Below are 22920 nucleotides of genomic sequence, written 5' to 3'. Positions count from 1 at the left end.
TCTTCACCTGACATAATTAGGAACATTAAATCCAGACGTTTGAGATGGGCAGTGCATGTAGCACGTATGGGCGAATCCAGAAATGCATATAGACTGTTAGTTGGGAGACCGGAGGGAAAAAGACTTTAGGGGAGGCCGAGACGTAGATGGGAGGATAATATTAAGATGGATTTGAGGGAGATGGGATATGATTGTAGAGAATGGATTGATCTTGCTCAGGATAGAGACCGATGACGGGCTTATGTAAGGGTGGCAATGAACATCCGGGTTCCTTAAAAGCCATAAGAAAGTAAATAAGTAATCTTATGCAATGAGTTGTTCTTCACTAAAGGTAACGACTACCAGGCTTGGCTTCGAGAAATTTGAAAGCTTTTGGAGTTTATAAAATGTATAATGAAACGTAGAATTAATTCTGAATAATATAATAATTAAGTCCTCCGCTGTGGAGTAACGGATAGCATGTCTGATTGTGAAATGAACGGGCCCAGGTTCAAATCCTGGTTGGCATAAATTACTTCTTGGTTGGGGTGTTTACACGAGGTTTTCCCTCTTCCAATTGAAGACGCAACACCTTCTTCAAGAAGAACAGTTTGGCTTCAGAAAAAGGCGATCTTATATCGATGTTTTTTTTTGCAATTCAATAATTAATGAGAGAGAGAGGCCAGATTTAATATACCTCTTTTTACATTGTTCCTAGTACACGACATAACTCTCCACAGATACACATCATTTACAGCGTGGTCCGCCGAAATGGTGTGCAACTGGAAAATGTGTCACAGTCCTGCCATCTGTCCGAACTTTTCGGAACTCGAATCACGTAAAAGTAAAGTGGGTAGACATCTAGATCATATATGTAACAGATAACTCATCGCTATGTTAAAATCGGAAGCACTTTGAAGAGAACAACCGCCAGGATCGCCACTCGTCCGCCGTAAACGAACACGAGATGGCAGTACAGTCGCTAATGCAATTCAAATGGGAATTATGACGTGACTCCTATGTAACAACTAGATGGCAGCGTAGTAAATCTGACAAAAGTTGTTAACCTCAGAGCCTATAAGGCCGACCTATCTGGGTATATATGATCTAGGGTAGACATTAGATACATTATTTTCTAACTGAATTGGCTTATGAAAAGTATGCGTTAAAAAATTGTAAGGCATAGTGAATACGATTTTTCAGTAAACTTGATAAATGAAAATAAGTCGCTGTATGATAATAGGATTATAGGAATGAATAAAATCTTACAAAAGTAAGACTAAGATTAAACCAAGACTGTAGTCTACCACGCACACTTTAACTGTATTATAAAACTATGTTTGAATGCAGATTGTCTTCAGAAGAATGAATCTTTGAAATATTAAACATATTTTTAATCTATTAAAATATTAATATAATCTCATTTGTATACAATCAAGTGATCTTGATAGAGACAGGATCATCTGCAAGAAAATATGACAAAATAAAATAAAATAAAATAATCCCAAATGAAAATATGAACATTTCTGGAAACAAAATGGGAAAAATAACATAGAAGCTAAAATTGTAACTTAAAACATAATAGTGTTTTAGAACAAACTACTTTTTAAATACATAGGATACAACATAGTAATAAAATAATAACAATAATAATAATAATAATAATAATAATAATAATAATAATAATAATAATAATAATACTTGTCGCTACAGCACTTTAAGGACCAAACGACCAGTCGGCTGCTAATCTCTCGCCCACATGCCGAAGCAGACGTGGACGATCATCCAACCACAAGGGAGGTATCGTGTGGTTATCACGATGATCTTTTCGTAACCGGATTTCGCTGACTAGTGACGCACGATGCTGTGTGGCACCGATTACATATAGTGGTCGAAATTTCATGAGAAAATTTCTTCCCTCATGAGGTCTCAAACTAGCGCGCATTCCGTAACGCGAGTCCTAGGCAGGTTGTCTTAGATCAGTGGTATTCACTCTATGGTAGTGTACCTCCAGGGGTACGCATCCCACTGATTACGTACCAAGTAAAAATGATGACATATTTATTTTATTATACTTGTTGATAATTATTGCATTATATTATAGTTTCTTTTGCAATATGAACTCTTGTTTTTCCTTGCTTGAATAAGTTACCATTTTACTTACAGTAAATCATTACTATTATCATTGCATCAGTAACTACTGTATAGTAAATAATAATAATAATAATAATAATAATAATAATAATAATAATAATTTATTTTTGGTACAACGTCAAGCATAATCTTTTGCTAACTTTTATATGGAATGCAATTTGGGGATACAAATATATTTTAGGGGTACGCTAGTAAAAAAAGAAAGACTGAATGCCACTGCTTTAGACCACGACACCACTGCTTTACCTTAGGATGCGATATTTCAATTTAAAAATATGTATAGGGATTTGGAAAATAATGTTCAGATACTAAACATGATATAAATTGATGTACATAGATTTTAGGAAAGAAATATACTCGTATCAAGGAAAGTAATCTCAGCAACGTCGTTTCAAAACATTCTCCACTCTACGGCAGCGAGACCTGTATGATGAGAGAACTGGACAAAATACAAATAGAAGTTACGGAAATGAGATTTCTTAGATCTCTGCTGGTAGTAACTTTAAGAGACAGACTTAAAAGCGATGACATAAGAAAACAATTAGGGATCAAAACAATCTGGTGGGGGAAACTAGAACTTATCAAGAAAAGTGGTTACACAATATGCAGAAGATATCCCCGAATATACTACTTCTGCAATCTTTTTATTAGACAACTTCGGGAAGACGATGAAAGCAACAGTTAATCTGAATTTTGCTTCATAACGGGTTAATACCTAACCATTTTGAAAGGTAGAAGAAGAAAGAGGTTTGCATCCACTTTTCCTGGTAGTCTTCAAACTATCTTACATTCCCTACTTACTTGTTTATAATTGCTCTTCTTTTGTTTTTTTAAATTTCTATTTTCATTCATCTTTCCTTCTGCACATTTCTCATTTCACCTCGTCTTTCGCTCTTCAATTTAATATTGTTTTCATTTTTTCTGCTTACATTTATTAATTTTTGTGTTATTTGTTACATTTATTATTTCTCTTTTACCTCTCTTCAGTCGATAGAAAAAACACATAATTAAACACAGAAAGAATATATTGAAAGTATGGAAGGAACAAGAATTCCAAACGTAGCCTTATATTGCAATCCAACAGCGAAGAGAAATGTAGGCAAACCGTTTAAAGATGGAATTAAGGCCGGAAGAGTCCGCCTGGGCCTAACCTATAAAAATAGAAGAAGAAGAAGAAGAAGAAGAAGAAAACCTCTCTTCAGTTCTTGTTTATCTCCTTCTTGACTAGTGTCCTATTCCTTATTTTCAGGCTTTGTGTTTATAATTCTCATGCTTTATAATACAACTTTTTTATGTCTCAGTTATGTATATAAATTATACAAATATTGTTGAATATGTTTTTATTAATGTAACAAAAGGAAAATGTACTAAAGAGACAAAAACAAGTAACAGAAGAGAGACACTATATTCGTATTACTCGTTACACGATGATTGTCGGTGGCCAGTAGGCGAATTAAAGCATAAAAACTGCATAGGAGATAGATAACGCAGCGCTAATGTATCTCTCGAAATCGGCAATCATTCATGCAACCAGTTACATAGGGTTATTCAAAAGTCACTTCAAATTTTAAAACGTCATAAATATAATATTTGTGGTACAAAACAAAACTTCACTCTGTCAGACAAACAACTGTTTTCTTTTCACAAAACATAAGGAATAAATATATCCTATATTCTCTTGTTCAACAAAACACCATTGTTTCTGTGTCACAATGCATAGCTTTTTACAGATATTTCTTGCAAGGTAGTATCTTTCAGTTGTTGTAGATTTGTTGAGTGTCACGAAAATCGTTCTTTAAAGGAAAACTACTATGGCGAAAAATTAAAAAAATCCACTGTTTTGTTTTACGTTCGTGATCATATTTGAACTTTCTGGTTTCATAATACAGTCTGATCCGTTTGGGTTTGGATAATATTAATTTATTATTATAAAGCTATTATGATTAGTAGGAAAAAATTCTTGCTGGTTAAAATATGATTAAAAGATGGAAGTTTCCTTATAATCAACAATGCATAATCTGAAAGGACAAATGAAAATCGTAGATGATTAAAATGGCTACTACAAATCAACAGCGGGCACAATGTGTTCTTTGGTATGCTAAATTTGAGAGTGTTAAAAGAGTTCAAAGGGAATTTCGTCGTGAGTATGGTGTGCGTAATGTACTTAAATACGATTTCATAATGTTGTGGTATCGAACATTTGTACAAACAGGTTCTGTGTTAAAAACCATGCGAGAAGCAGCTTTCTCTTGGCTTGGCCCCCAAACTCCCCAGATCTAACCCCTCCTGGCTTCTTCGTGTGGAGTTTTGTTAAAGACATTGTCTATTCACAGAAACCCAGGAACATTGATGATCTGAGAGTAGAAATTACTCAAGCTTTTCAACAATTCACCCCTCTTATGTTACAACGGACATGGACTGAATTTCATCACCGTTATGAGTTGTGCAGGGTGCACAATGGGGGTCATGTTGAGCTCTGAAGTATGTCCCATTTTTGAGTGTCGTACGCACAAAATTTTAACAAATAAAGTTCAGTAGTAAATGTTTTACGGTGATTTTATTTTATCCATACCCAAACGGATCACTCTGCGTGATATCATTTCCTATTTGAGAGCTTTTCAAACTGTTTCACTTGATTTTTATATATTGGAATTAAAAAATTTAAAAAGAAAATTACAAAATGTTTCCTGTGGCTATATAGACGAACCCCATTCTAATCCAAAACATTTACCGTTCTAACGTACCATTCCATATAATCAAATGTGGTCAAATATAAATTGCGTGAGTGAGTTGAAAGAAATATTTTTTTTTTTAAGTGCTGTATTGTCGACTTTAAAATTGAAGCGGTTTCTTGAATAAAAAAAAGCTCTTTGGATAACAGTTATTGCCAGATTGGTCTGAAACTTCTCACAGAGATCAATTAAACGCTGATAAATAAAATTTAAGTAGCAGTTATATAAAATATTAATATTAAGTTCCTTCGTGGCATATTCATATTGCACTTAGATTAAAATATGCTGTAATGTAAATCCCTGAAATTAAAAAATTTAGAAATCACGTAGAAACTAGCCAATCTGGTAATTTATCACCAAAATTTGTAATATTAACACAGTTAAGTAGTTATTACTTGTTCAATAACGTTCATCAATGATTATTTAGACTGAGCTCAAAAAGCTAATTATTTTTTTTTTTATTTTCATGAATATTTTCAAGCTTCTTAGCAAATATAAACTAAATTTTTTGAAAACTCTGTCGCAAGGAGGATTTTAGTGACGTCAAAATAAAATATGTTTAAAAAAATATAATTTCAAAACTATTAGCACTAATGGTACCAAATTTTGTACAGATGATGGTATTGTAGGCCTGTTTATGTAGTTTAAAATTAATAAGTTTGGGATGAAAATTTTGGAATTTCTTAAAATCGCATAAGGATCCCCTTAATGTGACTTTATAAACAAAAGTCGGCCGGATGGATGTCAATTTTTCAATGATATTTTTATTAAAGTTTTAATGTCGTGACTTTGCAGTCTATATGGGCAGCTAATTTTTTGTATTTGTCTATTTACTCCGGCCGTCTATTAATAATAATAATAATAATAATAATAATAATAATAATAATAACTTTCCTTCTGGAGTGTCAAAATGGCTTTAGAAAAGGAATATCATGTGTAGATCCATTATTTAGCATCAAACTATTGTTAGAAAAAAGAAGAGAATTTAATTTAGAAACCCATAAAGCTTTTATTGATTTTGTGAAAGCTTTTGATAAGTCCGAAGAGACCTTTTATTCGACATATTAAAAGATAAAAATATTCCAAATTTGCTATTACATAATATAATAGAAATCTCCACACACAGCAAAATAAGTGTCAAAATAAATAACTGTATATCCGAAGGAAAATTAGTTAATAATGGAGTTCGACAAGGTTGTCCACTATCACCAACTTTATTTAATATTTAATATTTATATAAATAAAATTATTTTAAAATGGAACCAGATCTACACATCAGGAGTCAAAATAACCAGTGCTCTAACATTAAATACCTTAATGCCGATAATCAAGTAATAATTTCCAATTCAAAGGACAATTTACAAAGAGGATTATATACATTAAATAAAATATTAAAAGATTTTGGGATGGAAATTTCAACACAAAAATCAAAGGTAATAGCATTTTTAGGACAAGACCCAGTCAGAAGTAAGATAATACACAATAACCAATGCCTCGAACAAGTACGAAATTTCAGTTATCTGGGTTGTGAAATATCTTATCAAAATGAAAAAGATGTGAACAAGAAAATTACCAAATTTCCACAAATTCTAGGAATAATAAACAATACATTAAAAGCAAAATTAGTACAAAAATCTACAAGAATAAAAATATATAATACACTAGCATTACCCTCCCTTTTTTACGGAAGCGAGATTTGGACATTAAAGAAAAAAGACATCAACAGAATCAAAGCAACAGAAATGAAATTTTTCAGGAGGACAGCAGGATATACTCTTTTAGACCGAAAAAGGAATAAAGAAATTTTAGAACAATTAGAAGTAGAGTCAGTAGAAGAAAAAAATCAGCAGATACAAATTCAATTGGCTAGATCATGTAAGAAGAACGGAAAATTCAAGAATCCCAAAAATTATGATGCAGTATAAACCTAGAGGACATCGTCGACCAGGAATACCTTTTAGAAGACTGCTAGATGGGGCCGAAACAGGTCTACAGAGATAAACACAATATAATATTTGTTACTCAGTCAAATGACAAATCAATGTAAAATAATGACTTATATTATATGGTCATTAAGTTTTATATACATGAGCTACAAATTGCAAACGTTTTCGCCCATTCAGGCATCTTCAGGCACAATTATACAAATCAAACTATGTAGCTATTACATTGGTGGTAGATAAACTGTTTAAGATTAATGGTGTACAAAACATCTCCATAATTAAATGTAATATTACAAGTCATAAATTAAAATAATGTTAAAACTACGTAGTGTTGTAATTAAACTCCATAATATTCTGTGGAACTCTTGTTAGTAGAGTCCAATGAGTGATGATTTATGTCTGAAATATATAAATAAATACGAAATTATCATCACTCATTGGACTCTACTGAACAAGAGTTCCACAGAATATTATGAAGTTTAATTACAACACTACGTGGTTTTTAACATTATTTTAATTTATGACTTGTAATATTACATTTAATTATGGAGATGTTTTATACACCATTAATCTTAAACAGTTTATCTACCACCAATGTAATAGCTACATAGTTTGATATTGAGATATTGTATAATTGTGCCTGAAGATGCCTGAATGGGCGAAAACGTTTGCAAATTGTAGCTCATGTATATACAACTTAATGACCATATAATATGTCATTATTTTACATTGATTTGTCATTTGACTGAGTAACAAATATTATATTGTGTTTATCTATATTAATTGACAATCTGAATATTTCCATCATGCTTTCTAAGTTAAGGTCTACAGAGGCCTAATTCGTGAAGGATGATGATGATGATGATGATGATGATGATGATGATGATGATGATAATCTTTCTTTAGCTTGTTTTACCTTCTCCATTTACTTTACGAGTACTTCAATGCCCTGTAAGGAACGATATATCTTCGGACCAACACTGGGCAAATACACATTGTGGACCTCCTCGATCGTCTGATTAGCATGGTACAAGCTTTCGCCAAGCCGACAGAACAGCAAGTGACAAGGGACATGCATCCAGTCTGAGAAACGTAAGGTCAATCTCTTGCACTGCGCATTCTGGAAAGTGAACTCCGTGCCGTGTGGATGGAAAGTATGTACAGTACACATAGAGCCAACATGTCGGAAAATAATAATGTTGATAATAATAATACTAATAATAATACCTAATAATAATAGGCCTAATAATATATTATTATTATTATTATTATTATTATTATTATTATTATTATTATTATTATTATTATTTATAAGTTCCTTCCAAACGCATTTTGTAAACAAGTAAAGATCATGTGCGTCTTTTGTGCAGTGTTCAGACTGCAAACTATTATTTCACCTCTTTTGCAATTTTGTTAATGTGAAACTCGTCAGCAACGCAATGTAGCTATTCCGACAAAATACAAAATAAACATGCCAATCATGTTCGGGGCAGGAAGCTTACTCAGTCGCAAACGTTGATTATCTTCCCAATACTCAGATAAAAATGCACAAAAATATAGCGAATGTTTTATCACACATTGGACACTGATTTAGGCGTAAAATTTATGTATGGGAATAGAGCAATATGTCCATTTGAATACTGCCGCAAGCGTGTCACACAGCATCAACTCTGCTTCATACGGGGGGTGGGGGGAGGAATGTCAGAGTTAACAAACTTTTTCATACAATACCGTTTGAATGTGAAAAAATAGGACCGAAAGGTATTCAAATGCAATTATTAGTTCTTTAATTTTTTTAAACTGTACGAAAGGAAAGAAAATGTAATTAATTCTTCAATATACAACTCGTTAGCAGTCTATGGTGACGGATAGCCATCAGAAGGGCTTTCTTTCTGTCTTAGTAAATCAGTGAGATATGAATACATATGGTCAGTAACTGCATTGATTGTGATGTAGAATCCGATCTTGTGTGTATAGGAAATTACTCGGGAGTCAAGTTCAGAATTAAATAAATAGATCGAATTACTTAAATAAGTTATTTAAAACTTTAAATAAAAGTATTACATAAAATAAATAAATTAAATTACATTGAATTATATAAATAAATAAATATTAATTAAATAAATAAAATAAAAAACTAAGATAAAACAATTAATAATTAAATGTAATCAATTGAAATAACACAAATAAATAAATTTAAATATAATAAATATATTATATTATATGATATTATATTGTATTGTATTGTATTGTATTATATTATATTATATTATATTATATTATATTATATTATATTATATTATATTATATTATATTATATTATATTATATTATATTATATTATATTATATTATATTATATTATACGTAGGAGGAAGAAGAATAAATTGCATAAGATTTGCAGATGATATGGCGTTGTTAGCAGAAGAGGAAATGCTACTAAAAGAAATGCTATTGGAGCTAAATGACAGCTGTGAGCAGTATGGGATGAAGATAAATGCAAATATGACGAAGAGCATGGTCATAGGAAGAAACATACAGTAGATAAACTTGCGAATTCTAAATGAGGCAGCATAGCAAGTGGACAGTTTGAAATACTTGGGGTGTACTATAAGCAGTAACATGAGCTGCTGCCAGGAAGTCAAAAGGAGGATAGAAATGGTCAAGGAAGCTTTTAATAGAAAAAGGAGCATTTTCTGCGGACCTCTGGAAAAAGAACTAAGGAAAAGACTAGTGAAGATTTGGAGTGTTGCATTTTATGGGGCAGAAACATGGACATTACGACGAAGTGAAGAGAAGCGAATAGAAGCATTTGAATTGTGGATATGGAGAAGAATGGCATGTTTGAAGTGGACAGATAGAATAAGAAATGAAGCTGTGTGGAAAGAGTGGGTGAAAAAAGAATGATGGTGAAACTGATCAGGAAGAGGAAAAGGAATTGGTTGGGGCACTGGCTGAGAAGAAACTGCATAGTGAAAAATGCTCTGGAGAAGAGTTCGGGATAGAAGAAGATATCAGATCATAGACGATATTAAGATATATGGATCATATGAGGAAACGAAGAGGCAGGCAGAAAATAGAAAAGATTGGAGAAAGCTGTGTTTGCAACAAATGACCTCCCTTGGGCAGAACACTAAATGAATTAATTGTATTATATAATGTGTATATTAAATTATAGAGGATATTTTGAGATAAGACCTTGATCTGACGATTTTCCAACCTCGCAGTTTGACAAGGTGAGCATTTGCTGTAGGATTGCTTAATAATCGCCATCTTCTTTATCTTACTGCGAAGCTACAGTCCCAGGAGGGCTACGTTCTGCCTAGTAATAATTGAACCCAGTACTTTCTTTCTCTAAACCTCTTCTCCAGCCTCAAATTTCCAACATCTTAATGTATTCTTCCATATCTTCTAATCATTTATTTCTCAGTTTACCATTACATCTGTTCGCATAAGGTGTTTTTGTGTATATTCATAATTATAAATAGGGTAAAGGTTGGTAAAATTGTGATACTAGGCTAATATTATTATGATAGTTCTTTTTGAGAATTTTTTACAATTTTACTGAGCGAGAGAAAGATCGGTTTTTTTGCGTCAACATATTAAGGAAATGTTCGTAGACAAGTTTCTATACAAAACCTGCTCTTCTCTCGCTCAGTAAAATTGTAAAAAATTCTCAAAAAGTACTGTCATAATATTATTAGTATCACAATAATACTAACCTTTACCCTATATCTTCCCATCTTTCCACATGTCCAATCACTTTACAAACTACATGTAAAATTTATGATCTATGGTGAAATAAACATTGGTCACCTCTCAGGAAGTTTTCATTATAATAAAATCAATTGAATTCTTGAAACTTATAATTTTACTCATACAGTAAGTTTTCCAACCAAAATACAAGCTAGAAGTACTGCAACAATTTATAATATTTTACATATAAAATTAGATTAAAATCCTCTAATACAGAACCTTTAATACATGGCTTGTGTGATGGTAATCAACAAATCCTAATTGTTTTTAATGTCGCTGAAAATTTCAAGATATGAATAAATTTAAAAACAAATCTAATAAAGGATCATAAACGCTGAATCTATTTATACCTACAAAACGAATCTTGGGAAAATGTGTATAGTTTTTATTATTTGATTTAATTTCATTCCATTTATTGTATTCCATAAACATTACATTAGCATTGAAACTATGAGATGTGGAAAAAGTCAAGAGTTATATAATTTTTGGCGAGAGGAGATGAGGCCGAGGGTTCGCCGTACATTGCGTAACATTTGCCTTACAGTTGCTGAAAACCTCGGAAAATCCCAACTAAGTAATCAGTCCAAGCGGGAATCTAACCTAAGCCCGAGCGCAGCTCCGGGTCAGCAGGCAAGTGAGTCTGCCGACTGAGCTACGTTGGCGGCTCTACAGCATAGCAAACAGATTAGTTAAATTTACAAGCCTATACAATTCATCAGTTGAAGTATAGAAAAATATACAATAGGCCTACATAGCAAGCAGATTAATTCAATTTACAGTCATAAACAATTCATCAGTTCAGCTATACAAAAGAATGCAATACATAGCAAAGCAGATTAATTGAAGTTACAAGCCTATACATTTATTAATCAGTTGAGCTACCCGAAAATATACAATATATAGCAAGCAGATTGCGGTAATTTGTAGTATAAAAGAGTAAAATATATTATATTTCATTCGCGAGTGGAACGTTTAGCTCCCGAAGAGAAGGCGAGAGTGATAGTTTCCACGACCGCATAAAATCGTAAGCTACACAATATTTTATTCATTACTGGTATCTAAATTTTAATCGAAATTTTGTAGGTCTTTATTTATGAAGAAGCTATAAATGAATGAATATATGGATTTTATTATTGCTAATGTATTGGTTTTCATGAGAAGAGTGATAAAAAAATTTAATTCACTACTGTGAGTTAAAACTTGGTTGAGAAGCTTTTCTCATCTGGTCTGCTGTCAAAAAATCTGAAAGTTAGAATTTATAAAACAGTTATATTACCGGTTGTTCTGTATGGTTGTGAAACTTGGACTCTCACTTTGAGAGAGGAACAGTGATTAAGGGTGTTTGAGAATAAGGTTCTTACGAAAATATTTGGGGCTAAGAGGGACGAAGTTACAGAAGTTACACAACGCAGAACTGCACGCATTGTATTCTTCTCCTGACTTAGAAACATTAAATCCAGACGTTTGAGATGGACAGGGCATGTAGCACGTATGGGCGAACCCAGAAATGCATATAGGCTAGAGTGTTAGTTGGGAGACCGGAGGGAAAAATACCTTTGGGTAGGCCGAGACGTAGATGGGAGGATAATATTAAAATGGATTTGAGGGAGGTGGCATATGATGATAGAGACTAGATTCATCTTGCACAGGATAGGGACCGATGGCGAAGTTATGTGAGGGCGGAAATGAACCTGCGGTTCCTTAAAAGCCATTTGTAAATAAGTAAGTAAGTAAGCTGTGAATTAAAACTTTTAATTTACCGTTCTAAATAAAACTATTGTTTAGGTAGCTAAGGACGGTGAAATAAAGACAAGTTGAGACACCAGTCATGGATAAATTCAATAATTTACGTCTATAACGTTAGCTATCCAAAATATCCAATACATAGCAAGCAGATTTATTCGATTTTTAGCATATATAATTTATCAGTTGAGCCCTGGTTAAGCTATACAAAAATGTGCAATGAACAGCAAGCATATTAGTTCAGACATAAACAATTATTCAACACTTGAACTACACAAAATTGGACGCAATGCATTTGAAGCAGATTAATTCAATTTACGAACATAAACAATAATTCATCAATTGTGTACAAGGTTTGAGTAGGGTATGTAGAAGTTTCGTTAATTCTGTTTGAACCTTTTCTCTTGATCTTCGAAAACTTTAAGATAAGTAGAAATTGCATTTAAGACCGTAATGTATAAAAACTCAACTACATTTATAACGGTTGAGATTAACAGAGGGTAGATGGAGATTTTATTTGGGTATTGTATTACAATTATGATGGATTGTGAAGAAGTATGAAGATATCCAGACTAGAACATGTAAGAAACACATATATTAGGAAAGAAATGGACGCAGGTGAAACTGTTATGGACAGAATAGAACATAGGTCTTTACAGTGGTATGGCCATGTGCAACGGATGTCGGAGGAACGATGGCCTAAATGTATCCTCAATTGGACCGTGCCAGGAAGAAGAAAGTGTGGAAGAGCTAGAAAGCCATGGTATGAAGGAATACACACATACTGTACATGGTGAAGAGGGGCATGGAAGAGGGACTGTGGGGGAATAGGAAGCTCTGGAAAGCAGGATTCAAAGGTGAACTGCTGTAAAGTGGAAAGGCAGTAAAAAAAATAAAATTGTCAATTTTTTGATTAGTGCAAAATGTATCTTGCTTTTTAATATAAACCATCATCAAAGAAAGAATGTACTCACAAAGTGAGGTCAAGATTTCCAAAATTTTGAAAATCTTTTTGTATTAGGTCATTTTATTCACACCGGTCATTATCCTTATAATTTTATTTTGTAAAAAAATATACATGTGTTTAACTTCAGATGAGTTGCGCCAGAATATTAATGCGTTTATCAACAGTAATCTCACTAGACGTTTTGATTTATCTAGAGAAAATCAAAACTCGAGTGGGATTTAATTGACTATTACACGATTAGAAGAAAGTATATAAATATTAGAAGTAACGAAGTACTCCAATACAATAAAATATTAATTGACTTACGAAAATACAACTGTCTTCAAATGTATTATTGTACCATCTCAACATTACAAATATTACGCTAGATGCATGCTAGATGGCAGTAGTGTCTTTATACAGACACTGCAATGATTACTATTCAATAAATCTTAATATTAAACAATCTCTGATACGTGACTATCCATAATATCATATAGCAGAAGTTCTTTTTATCCTCTCAGAGCAGAAGCTATAACATAACCTAACTAATACGCACAAGTGTTAGAAAAGTTTTAATTAACGACGATGACATAAAAAATAAACATGAATAATTTTAAAAGGAATAATTATTGAATGTACAATTTTCAAATTTGAATGTGGTTGGTGGTTCAATTGATGTTATATTGGACGTGTGCGTAATAGAAGTGGAACTCGTTGATTTAGGCCTACATGGTGTATTCAACTTATTCAGAATTTCCGAATGAATAATTTTAAAAGGAATAATTATTGAATGTACAATTTTCAAATTTGAATGTGGTTGGTGGTTCAATTGATGTTATATTGGACGTGTGCATAATAGAAGTGGAACTCGTTGATTTATGCCTACATGGTGTATTCAACTTATTCAGGATTTCCGAATGGTGCTCTTCATTTATTTGTAAATCGGATTTCAGAAGATGCATAGGTATGATCAGTGATTTTTATTAATTATTGTTCTTGAATGCCAATGCGAGTCATATTTGAAACTGCTGTGCATTGACTGGAGTGGTTTGTAATTTTATATATATTTTTGACGTCCAGACCAGCGCAGTTCCAAATGTTGGCAAACAAAGAAACAAATGCTAGGGACGCGATAAAATTAAACAAATGCTAGGGACGCGATAAAATTGTGCGATAAGCAGCCATGATTGTTTGAAATACGTCCTTTCGTACCGTTTTATTGGTCAAAAGTAGTATGACGTAGTAAGAGTGTAATAGTCACTATAAAATGAAATTTTTTAAAGTAGTATGCCATTTCAAGGGTGTTTATATCGATAATAGAGTCAGCCATCTAGCGGAGTAATAAGACATTATTGAGAGAGCAAAGCGGCTGACGACCGGAATGCAAGTGTACGCTGACGTTCAAAGATATCTGACCTACGATTTTATGATCGTGTAAAGAAACTTTCCAACACGGGATATGTCAGAACCAATAATGGTGCCACCTATTGAGAACTAGCGGAACTCTTTCAGAGTTTGTCACTTTTTCATATCTTTGGTTCTGACTTATCCAGTGTTTGGAAAGTTCGCTTATTCTCTCTGATATAGCATCGTTGCTTCTTTTATCGTTTATCGTCGCTCCAACGTATACGTACCCTTAGAAGAATAATTAATGCTTAATCTACATAACCATTTTCCCTGACACTTTTTAACGGATCCCAATAATGGTGCCACATATTGAGAACTAGCGGAACTCATTCAAAGTTTGTAACTTTTTCATATCTTTGGTTCTGTCTTAGGGTAGGTACACGTTGGAGCAACGATAAACGATGAAAGAAATGACCTAGCGACGCTTTGATTTTATCAAAGAATCAAGTATCGGAGCAACGAGGACGCGGGAAGCGAGCATTTTGATTTATTAGTAGAAGATATTCTATACATCCACTTAATGAAAGAAGATATATAGGAAATATCAGCTGCTAGGTTCAAGTTTAATATAACTTAAATACGTACAAAATTGAACCCGTTTCTCATCCCAAAGATGGTATAAATTCGTTGTGCTGTGATTGGTTATTGTGATCATATAATGCATCACGAATAAATACATAACTGATCAATTTGCCAATATCTACAACTATTAATTTATTATGCCAAAATAATAATAAATGTATTAATATTCGGATATATTGATAACCATCGGTTATTATACAGATCAATATTATCTTAATCAGAGATCATATGAACGACAAGAGCGAAGAAAATGGAACTTATGTTTTTCGTCGCTTTTATCGTGTATCTTCGCTTTTATCGTTACTCCAATATGCACACCTCAATGACAATGCATGCTTCAATTCTCTCTGATATAGCATCGCTGCTTCTTTTATCGTTTATCGTCGCTCCAACTTGTACGTACCCTTATCCGGTAGTTGGAAAGTTCGCTTACACGATCATAAAATCGTAGGTCGTATAATTTACCTTTGATCGTCAGTGTACACTGGCGTTCAAAGATACCTGACCCCTAGTAATCTATAGTAATCGATAATTTGTTCGTATATGTTGCTTCTTGAGTTACTACTTACATTAATACATAGATGACGAAGATAATGCACAGTCTACTATATACAGTCACGAAGCTTGAGTTTTGAGGGTGCTATAAACAATAGACTGTGACGGTACTATTTTGCATTGCCTGTAATGAGGCGATATTAGCGATCCTAGTGGTGAGCAACTATCTAATGTTTGCATATTTACTGCGTATTGAGCTTCGCGACTGTATATACTAGACTGTGATAATACTCAGTGTCGCCAATAATAAATAAATATACTCCCATTGTAGAATTCAAAATTTCATCCTCCTCTAGTGATTGTAAAAGCACTAGGTTCAGCGGAAAACCGCAGATATAGTCAATTATGAGATTAATTATATTCAATCTACATCAACATTTTCCCAACACTTTTCACCTTTTCCAATAACGTCACCTATTGAGAACTAGCGAAACTATTTCAAACTTTGCCCATTTCTTTTATCTTTGGTTTTGACTTACCCCGTGGTTAAAACGTTCGCTTAGACGATTAGAAAATTCTAAATCAGATATCTTTAAACGCCAGTGTACCGAAAGCAATATGCGAAACCCAGGGCTTCTATTTCGAAAGCTTTAATTTGAAAAAATCCAAATCTGTATAGGTCTGTAGTCCATAAGTAAGAGGTCGATAAGCAGACTGATTCAAAAATACTTTAACAAACATTGGGGGGGCATGTTCCTCACACCAAAAGAAGAAAAAAAATCATATACACATGTGTCTGAAAATCCTTAGGTTTTTAGTTGTTAATGAAAGAACATAATAAAACATCTGTTAGATATTGTCAGCTTGGTAGAAACTGTTGCAACGTTAATCAATTCAGAAACTCATAACAATTAATGTTCAAAATGTTCTCCTCTTGCTTCACACACGCATGCACTCGTCGGATAGAGGACTCCGTGGAAACATATAGCCATCTAGGATACAATGTGTGCATCAGCAGACTTGTATCGATAACATCATTCGATTATCTAACACAATGATACAAACTTAAGTTACGTTGTTGGATTGTATCTCGAAACGCATTGAACGTAAACTTTCATTGTTATGAGTTTCTGAATTGATTAACGTTGCAACACTTGCTACCAAGCTGACAATATTTTAAATTTAAATTTAAATATACAGAATAAAGAAGAATATAATTACAAAACAAACAAGAGAAATAGAAATAAAATAATACAAGCAATATAAAAAGAAGATACAGTAGTATTAACAAAATTTGAGACCAAATGAGCAGCGCTCGTGCTCGGTCGCAGTTCAGATATAATATTAAAATAAAAAATAATAATAATAATAAAAATAAATAAGTAAAATAAAATAGGAACTAAAATATAATTACAGCGGCAATGGAATTATATAATATAATATTAACACTAGAGAAGAATAATATCGCACGTGAAAAGTACGACTAATATATATTTCAAAATTATAGAATACAAATATAATATAGGTTGATTAATTCATACACATAGGCTATAAATTTATTTAATCAAATTGAAGATATTAACACGTTTCTAATTTTCTTGTTATATGTTAGTGGGTTACATGTTAGAAGTTCGGGTGTAATTTAGTTAAAGCATTGTACAACCGAGGGCCAAAATTTATGCTATGCTTTAGACCAGCAGATGTGAGACATTTAGGTTCTACTAATGTTGAATTAATATTTCGTCTTGTGTCATAATTGTGTGTCTGTAATACAAACTTATTACGATTGTTATGATAAAATTTTAGCAGCGTGTACTTATAAATTTGTTCAATATTAAATACATTAAATTCAGAATAAATTAATTTAGTTGGATAATCGAAACGTTTCTTCAAACAAATTTTAATTATTCGTTTTTGTAGTAAATTTAACGGACTAAGATTAATTTTTGTACTTCCACCCCAAACAATTATACCATATTGAATGATAGACTGAAAAATGGCCAAATAAACATTTCGTAGAACTCTAATGGGTAAATAGCATCGAAGATTAACGAATTTATAAATTGTTTTACGAAGCCTCTTACAAAGATAAGTAATGTGATGAGGCCATTTTAAATTCTGATCAATAATGATACCCAGATATTTGACATACGTGTCTTCTTTCAATGGTGGACATTTACAACTTTTGGGATCTAAACAATTTTCACTGTGTATTATTAGTCTATATTTATCGCTAAATTTTAAATTTTTAATATGTAACAGATATTTCATTATGTTCTTTCATTAAAAACCAAAAATCCTAAGGATTTTCGGACAAATGTTTATATGAATTTTTTTCTTGTTTTGGTGTGAGGAACATGACCCAAGGTTTGTCAAAATATTTCTGAAACACCCTGTGTAGGTGTATGTGGTATTTTCTTGAATAAAATCTGTTTTCTATAATATTTTATTATGGAGACCAATCATTATGAAACGTACATAAGGGATATTTTATATTTGGTCTTTGTAATACTAAGCTACATTTTATATTTGTACGTTGGCATTACTATACTGGTGCGTAAGATTTTCTTAAAATGTAGCTCTTGGTGTTGACATCTTTAAAGTGAAGATTTTGAACTAACATTATATTATATATTTGTGTTGAGGTGTATATTAATATTGTTCTTCATGTTAATTCTCTTGATATATTAAGGTGAGTTACTGTTATATCTTAACATAGTACGTTAAATTAGAATACAGAAGTCTCGTAGAGGCCCTGGTAGATCAAATTCGTAATGCATATCATTCTGTTTACTTATAAGAAGTTATGTATAATATTATGCTACATTGGGTTATTTATTTAACTTACGTAGCTCTATGTGGCCTACTTACGGCTGGTGATATCAGGAATTGTGTAGTATATATTGCTTGGAATAATTATATAATAATACCGCAGTAATTAGGGTAGGTTTGGTTTGTTTATGTAAACAGATATCAGCGGCACCAAGTTTTGGAAAACATTCGGTGGGCACAAACAATTTAGTTATGCAAGTTAAAATAATTGTAATGGTAATAATAATTATAATAATAATAATAATAATAATAATAATAATAATAATAATAATGATAATAATCACACAACATATTATTGGGTGGGCTCGAACCCACGGGCCCATATAAATTGTCGCCACTGGATATAATTATAGGGAGCGAAGGCTTCAATTTTTATTATTATGCAAATAGACTAGGTTGGTTATATTTTCCTAGCACATAAAAATAGGTTTGGGTGAAACGAGCGTTGAGCGACTTCCGCCGATTTTGGAATAGACACCGACGCACTTGAACTGCCAACATAGAAAACAATCGCTTTTACCTTCATCTTTACGGGATAATAAAAGCCTAAACTAACCTAACCTAAGTGCGTCGGTGTCTATTCCAAAATCGGCGGAAGTCGCTTAACGCTCGTTTGACCTAAGTTTGTAATAATTCATTCTAGCACATTTAAATATGTCGGCCATATTATTGTAGTACATGTAAATATGCCGCTCAGATTATTCTAGCACATATAAATAGGACAGTCTTATTATTCTATTACACTAGATAATGATTTGTGAAAAATGATTTTTTCTATCATGGATAAAAGTACGTGATGAAACTTGTTCCAGTTTTCTTTATGTCCTATGCTCCTAGACATTTTTCGTAATTATCCGATATTAATGCAACAAATTACGTAAAACAGAAATTAGGGGCTAGAAAATATTGAGAATATGGCGCATGTTTATATGACATTTTTGCCGATTAATACACACACACCTAAACTGGGCTCTAACCTTAGGGGAAATGCCGCTGCTCCTGTTCGGAAGCGCGCCCTTCGTGTCATACGTACCGTAAATAAACGGAAAATTTATCGACTACGCCAATTTTGCACCGAAATAAGGATGGAAATTCCTGTAAAAGCGGTAACCGGCGGAAACGCGATTTCTCATGTCTTGCATATGAGCTTTTGGTAGATACATGATAACTGTGTAGAAAGGGAGTTTTCGTAATGTCGAGTACCGTATCAGTGACAAGTTAGGTTTTGTTAGTTCACGTTTTTGGTATGCCCTGCATGTACAATTTCTACTGGTGTATAGATAAACTAAGGATAAATATCCACCTTTGGTAGCGCAATTGTAAAGAATTAGTATTTTTTTTTTTCTGTCTTAACCGAGTCCGTCAATTTTATAGAACGGAAGTCACATATGAGCCAGAACACGTTTCTAATTGTTATCAGTAATTATGTACCTGAACTTACATAGAACAATAGAAGCTTTTCCATATTTTATGTAGAATGTTTCATAATCCTTCATGAATGCAGTAAATTAGCTTTAATTCTCTAGAAAAACTAGACCAAAGGACGTACAATTTTCACACAGAATACCCAAGAATTATTCACCTGTTGTACTCAGTAATGAATGAATGTTGGCCTACCGTATCGCCGCCGTATTATCAGATATCACGAGAAAACGAATCACTATTTAAAAGCAAAACACGATTGTTGTGTCAAAATATGACCTTTGGCAACAATCTCAATCTCCGCTTGCAGTGAAATGCATTCTTACTGGTGCGGTTCAAGCCCCCAAACACCTGCTGTTCAGAAATTTGTACCTGGATCTCGTAAGCAAACTTAGGTGCTTAAATTACATATCTAATCACCACTTGCTTTTTGGCGGCATTACATCCATTCATTAGTTACCACATACAAGAGGCGAATAGTTCTAGGTTATTCTGTGGGAAGTATTGTGTGCCGTCAAGTAAAACGTGCTTAGTAGACCTACTCGACTATTTCCGTATGCAATTTTCAAAAGTTGGTGTAGTTCTTCTGTAGAATTATCAATATAGTATTCATTCATTCATTCATTCATTCATTAAACTTGGTAGCCAGAACTTTATTAGGAAAGAAGAACATGTATCAGAAAGAAGGAGAAAAATGTTTCGTTTGAAACACTTAAAATGTCACAACCTGTACAATAATGCTGAAAATTTTGTTTTGTAGTTGTTTTTTTTTTTGTAAAATTTTCTTTTCAAAATATTAAATTTGACGTGTCCGAGCATTTAAAAAAAATGAGTTAATTTTAGTTTTAGTTTTATTTGCATTATTTTTACTTATGAAAAACCCTGTAGTTTCTTTCATTCATAAATTTATCATTGAATTTAATAGATATATTCTAGGAAATCAAATTAAATTGTATTAACGTTGTATCAGATTCACTTTTTGTAATAAATTAACTCTTAATTATCCATTCCCATATGGTCGATTTTTACTGTCCATAATATTACTTGACTTTCATGCTCTACATAAACATGATGCTTGTCGATTGCAGAGGAGTTGCTCCCCGTGTTATATCTAAGTAGATGAACGTCAGCTTTCTATCGACGGGACAGTGTAATATTAATAAAAATAAATTTTAAAAGTACTCACAGGACTAAAAATGAACAACTTTTGAATAGTAATCCATTTCCTTCGTATTCTACCTGCATTTAATGTTAGGTATATCATTTTTAATATCTAATACCTATATTCTAAATGATATCAGGCGTAAATAATCTATTGAAGACTCTTAGGCCTATATGCATTTTTAGGCTTCCACGATGAATATAATAAAAAATAGTCTTTTAGACATTTCACTGTGTTCTGAAACTTAACATTTCCAACATTTCGGAACTACATATAGATCAAAATATATAGATTTTAGTTACCCCCACATCTAAACCTATTTTGAAAACTAATTTATTGCTTCACTGACACATTCTTTTATTATCATCTTCACTGGAAACTTGCAGTCCAGCCGATTTTTGTCACGGAAATCTAAATAATCTGAGCTAAAGAAGAATCTCAATTTGTTCTCAGGGTATACCATACCCTCAGGGTATACCATGAATTTATTACCTGCTGTTAAAGCTATCATCATTTACATAGGTTAATTAAATATGCTAGGAGTTCATGATAGTAGATATTCATGGAATGTAGTACGTAGCAACTTGTACTGTAGATTAGTGTGAGGATTCAAGGATTTTCTTTAAGAATCATCTTTGAGATAGTTCTGACTATTCTACAGGTCTCCAGTAACGGTGACAGTCATGAGTTTCCACTTCTGTTAGTGTGTTTTCTACTAATGATTTTGAGAGGATGATATTTTTTGGTGAAAAATGAATAAATTAAAACAAAATTCTTTAAAATACTCTGTGATATGTGTGGAATGCATAGCATAACATTTTGTGGGTATTTGTGCCCTTATCGGATGTTGAGTCGCCATTTTTAAACTTCCTGCGTTATGGATTTTTAAATCACTAGCCCACTTTTATTGTTGTTTCCGGTAAATTATATTTTCAAAAATTTTTTTTTCTTTTAAATACCCTTTGATATGTGTGGAATGCATTGCATAACATTTTGTGGGTATTTGTGCCCTTATCGGATGTTGAGACATCATTTTTAAACTTCCTGCGCTATGGATTTTTAAAACACACGCCCGCTTTTATCGGTTTCCAGTAACTTCATTTTGTTTGCTACATTGCCAGACAAAAATGGATATAATTTCTGAACTATTAAAGATACATGCATGAAATTTAGAACACACATTCTTTAGACTATTAGGAAACTTTTCTCTGTAACAGAATTTTGTTAATTGATTTCATTTAAAAAATACGTCCGTTTGTTTGCAGGAAAGGAAATCAGAAAATTGTTATTAAATTTTAATTGTTTATTTTACAGACTTAGGGAATAATATCAAAATTCTGTTACAGACAGTTTGTAGAACATACTTTTGCAAATACCTTGCAGAAACTGTTTGAATCTGTCTTTAAAAACGGTTTAAATATATCGTTTTTAGTACAATCCTGCATTGGGTACGTTTTTTTTTCTTTTCAAATTTGGGTCCCCAAATAATTTCTTTTTTTTTTTTCAAAATTATTTTTATTTGGTTGAGTTGCCACAGCTATGAGCTCTCTACATACAAAAAATTAATATTTTACACCAAATAGGAAAAAAAAGGTTAAATAAATACCATCCTCTCCCCTTAAGTGATGCTGTTAGTAGAATGACATTATGTGCTGATATTGTTACTATTATTACTATTATTATTATTATTATTATTATTATTATTATTATTATTATTATTGTTATTGCTATAGTATTATCATTATCATTATCATTATCATTATCCG

The 22920-nt window shown here is 32.4% G+C and overlaps 2 protein-coding genes across 5 annotated transcripts in view; one reads left to right on the top strand and one right to left on the bottom strand.

Moving 5' to 3' along the window:
* LOC138693158 (lachesin-like) overlaps positions 1–22920 on the top strand; it is a 1789721-nt gene that overhangs the window by 1657024 nt on the left and 109777 nt on the right. The gene's annotated exons all lie outside the window — the stretch shown is intronic.
* Positions 1–22920, bottom strand: part of LOC138693157 (UDP-glucosyltransferase 2-like) — an 86161-nt gene that overhangs the window by 49510 nt on the left and 13731 nt on the right. The gene's annotated exons all lie outside the window — the stretch shown is intronic.

The sequence above is a fragment of the Periplaneta americana genome, chromosome 17 (genome assembly GCF_040183065.1).
Source record: "Periplaneta americana isolate PAMFEO1 chromosome 17, P.americana_PAMFEO1_priV1, whole genome shotgun sequence".
Classification (NCBI taxonomy): Eukaryota; Metazoa; Arthropoda; class Insecta; order Blattodea; family Blattidae; genus Periplaneta; species Periplaneta americana.
The sequence above is the reverse complement of the archived record's forward strand: the minus strand, read 5'-3'. Positions and strand labels throughout refer to the sequence as shown.